This window comes from Macaca nemestrina, chromosome 5, assembly GCF_043159975.1.
Source record: "Macaca nemestrina isolate mMacNem1 chromosome 5, mMacNem.hap1, whole genome shotgun sequence".
Taxonomy (NCBI): Eukaryota; Metazoa; Chordata; class Mammalia; order Primates; family Cercopithecidae; genus Macaca; species Macaca nemestrina.
In genome coordinates this window covers 170,260,504-170,264,472 of record NC_092129.1, presented here as the reverse complement: position 1 = coordinate 170,264,472, position 3,969 = coordinate 170,260,504, and the positions used below count along the sequence as shown (strand labels likewise).

Genomic DNA, 3,969 nt, shown 5'->3' with positions numbered 1-3,969 from the left:
TGGTGAACCTGGAGAACACATTTCTTTTTAAGTTTGACTGTGTTTTTGTCTTGATAACATGCCATTTTTGGCAGTTGTTCATCAAAGGAGATCCCCATGAAGTAGCCACTGTAGGCATCAGATATTAAGTAGGTATTAAAGGAGGCATCTCTTCTAATGAAATTCAGGAATCTTTGGGGTTTGTGAGAAGAGGAAGAAGAAGAAAGAGCACAGCCCCTTTCCCAGACAGAGAGTGTGGCTGGCCAGCATTACCATCTCAGAGCTGGCCGTGACAAGCGCCATCTGCCATGGCGGTTCAGCTCTGGCCTTTTTCCAGAATGGCAACATCAATGCTCTAGTTCCCTGTGAAAGTGGAGAAGTTAATTATACTTTAAAACTTTTTTCTGTTGCCTTAAAGATGCTGACTTTCACATATAGGTAAGAATATACATGTATAAAATGCAAGAATTATGTGATGAATTTTCACTTGAACGTGGGCATTAAAAGTAAGTTCTAGAGCCAGATTGGCTGAGTTTGAGGCCTGGTTCTGTTGCTTACCAGTCCTATGACAGGGGAGGTTACACAATCCTTCTGAGCCTCAGTTTCTCATCTGCAAAATGGGAGTGGTAAGAGTACCTACAGCACAGTTGTGAGAGCTAAATGAAATTGTGTAGGTAAAGCATTTAGGAGCACGCAGTAAGCATTCAATACATGCTATTATTATTATTATCATCATCAATATCACCAGTCATTTAAATAACAGGCTTCTTTATTACATTTGAAATAATTTGTTGTATGGTATAATGGGAAGATCACTGGACTTGGAGTCAAAATCAATGGTTTCTTGGTCCCCATTTTACTATTATTCCTCTGTGATGCTTTCAGCATGCTTCTTATCCTCTCTGGGCTTCAGCTTCCTCACCTATAAAATAGAATGAGATAATGCTTAAGTCCTCTTTCAATATATTATTTGCTTCTTTTTATGACTTGTATTAAAACTTTCAGTTGTCTTTTTAAACAAACCCTGCCCTAATACTAAACCTACACTAGTAGTATCTATACATGCTCTCTCTCTCTCTCTCTCTCTCTTTTACACACACACATGTGCACACACACACACAGAGTGCGAGAGACAATCTTACTGCGGGATTTACTTTATATGTCCGTAGGCTGATGTGAATCATCGAGCAACATAAAAATCGTATTGGAGGCCAGGCACGGTGGCGCATGCCTGTAATCCCAGCACTTTGGGAGGCTGAGGTGGGTGGATCACAAGGTCAAGAGATCAAGACTATCCTGGCCAACATGGTAAAACCCCATCTCTACTAAAAATACAAAAAAACTGGTTGTGGTGGCGGGCACCTGTAGTCCCAACTACTCGGGAGGCTGAGGCAGAAGAATCACTTGAACCTGGGAGGCAGAGGTTGCAGTGAGCCAAGATCATGCCACTGCACTCCAGCCTGGGCAACAGAGCAAGACTCCGTCTCAAAAAAATATATATATTGGATTTTTCTTAAGGTCATAGTGATACTGCACTGCAGAAAATGACTAGTGTTTTCTAGCTTAATACACACACACACACACACACACACACACACACCCCAAACCCCTAACATCTTACAAATAAGACCTTTCCATATGAGTCCATAATTTTTTGGCCTTTCAACTTGATTTTTTTTTTAAGATGGAGTCTCACTCTGTTGCCCAGGCTGATGTGCAATGGCACCATCTTGGCTCACTGCAATCTCCGCCTCCCAGGTTCAAGCGATTCTCCCAGCCTCCTGAGTAGCTGGGACTACAGGTGCACACCACCACACCTGGCTACTTTTTTGTATTTTTAGCAGAGATGGGGTTTTGCCATGTTGGCCAGGCTGCTCTCAAACTCCTGGTCTCAAGTGACTGGCCCGCCTCGGCCTCCCAAAGTGCTGGGATTACAGGCGTAAACCAGCGCACCCAGCCTAGCCTGGTCATTTTGATGTAGATTAGTTTTGACTTAGCCTTCAGAGCTAACACCGTTAATCAAACAACTGACACTAAATGTGTATGTTTTGAAAAAAGTTACCAAGATAGTTTGAGTTCTCCTGAAAGTTGAGCCTGAATCAAAGGTTTGGAGGAGGGGTGACCCCAGGAAATAAGGGAGTGGAGAGAGGTAGATTAGGAAATAGGGAAAACTGATATACAGGTGAGTTATCCAGGTGATAGAAGTACAAGTCCACCTGGATCTCTGAGTAGTGTGGGTCTCTGAGTAGGTAGCCTCTCAGAATTGTCTCTCTGTTGGATGAAACCCTGGGGCATTCATCATCCACCACCAGTTCTGTCCATCCATTGGTTGGGGTTGCCCTAGGAGTGTTAATTGTCTTGTACGTCCAGGCTGTGTTTTGTAAGGGCCTGGTGGGCTCCTGGGAGTTCAGTGAATGATTTGAGGCAAGATGTGGAGACTAAGGTGAGGGTGCGGGGTGGGCTCCATAGGCGTATCTGAACTAGCAGGAACTGTTTACTGCAGCTGTGACCAAAATCAGAGGTGAGTCAAGAGGATGGGACACAGGGCACCAAAACAGGCTGCTACAATTTCCCCTTAATGTGGCCACCTGCTGTCTCACCCTGTTTGGGACACCCAACTTTTCCTTGGGCCTCTTGCCTTCATTGTGGTGGGAGTGAGTGTGAGGAATGGGATGTTGGGGGGCACTGGGTTGAAGATTAGGGATATCCATACGTCTCTGGTGAAAAGTGTTTAATTTTAAAAATGAAACTGTTTTTACAATGGTATATTGTTATTTTGATGTGGGGGTGAGGGCAGGGGAAAGGCACAGACAGCGTAAGGCTGAGGGTGAGGGGCATGCAGTGTCAGGGATGTTTGTTTGAAATATTACTAGGCAATAAAAAATGGTGTTTCTTTATTTTGATGCAGCATTTTGATAGGATTGACAAATGGCCGAGGAAAATGTCATGCCTTCAACCCCCATGTCAAAATGCCTGTTCTGATCAGCAGCGTAAGCACATTCCATCCAGCTGGATCTAAAAGAACTAAAATGTAAATGATTTTGGATAAGTTAATATTTATGCTAAGTTTTAATTGTATATATTTAAGGTGTACAACATGATGGTTTATATACCTACCTTGATATACATATACCTAGTGAAATAATTAGTCAAGCAAATTAATATATCCATCATCTATCTCATAGAGTTACCTTTCACGTACATGCACGCTTGTGTGTGTGTGTGTGTGTATGCTAAGAGTATCTCAAATCTACTCTTTTGGCAAATTACCCATCTGTAATACAATATTAACTATAGTCCTCATGTTGTACATTAGATCTCTAGACTCATTAATCCTGTGTAACTGCTTTATGCAAATATTTGTATTGAAAAGACAAAGATACTTGGAGATGCATATTTGGGTGACATATCCTTCTTTCCATAATTATGAAAAGGTTGATCAATATTTTGACAGAATCATTTTGACAATGATAATTCATTGCAGGCTAAAAAAAAATCCATGTGACTTTCAACTTTTAAAAATTACCAGAGGCCGGGCGCGGTGGCTCAAGCCTGTAATCCCAGCACTTTGGGAGGCCGAGACGGGCGGATCACGAGGCCAGGAGATCGAGAGACGATCCCGGCTAACACGGTGAAACCCCGTCTCTACTAAAAAATACAAAAAAACTAGCCGGTCGAGGTGGCGGGCGCCTGTAGTCCCAGCTACTCGGGAGGCTGAGGCAGGAGAACGGCGTAAACCCGGGAGGCGGAGCTTGCAGTGAGCTGAGATCCGGCCACTGCACTCCAGCCTGGGCGACAGAGCAAGACTCCGTCTCAAAAAAAAAAAAAAAAAAAAAAAAAAAAAAAAAATTACCAGATAACATTCCTAATAGATACTGCCACCTCTCCTGGCCCCATCCCCTCCCTGATACTCATCTTTTCCTTCATTCCTTCTCTCTTCTATAAGAAAGTTATTTTAAATATTTATGTCTTCATTTATTGTTTTTCCCC

General features: G+C 42.8%; 1 long non-coding RNA gene across 2 annotated transcripts in view; it reads right to left on the bottom strand.

Moving 5' to 3' along the window:
- Positions 1-727: 727 nt before the first annotated feature.
- The window catches only part of LOC105482454 (uncharacterized), a 23,284-nt gene continuing 20,042 nt past the window's right edge, over positions 728-3,969 (bottom strand). For both annotated transcript variants that reach the window (XR_987615.2, XR_011623161.1), the window contains exon 6: positions 728-901. This is a non-coding gene — a long non-coding RNA (uncharacterized lncRNA). The remainder of the gene's footprint in view (positions 902-3,969) is intronic.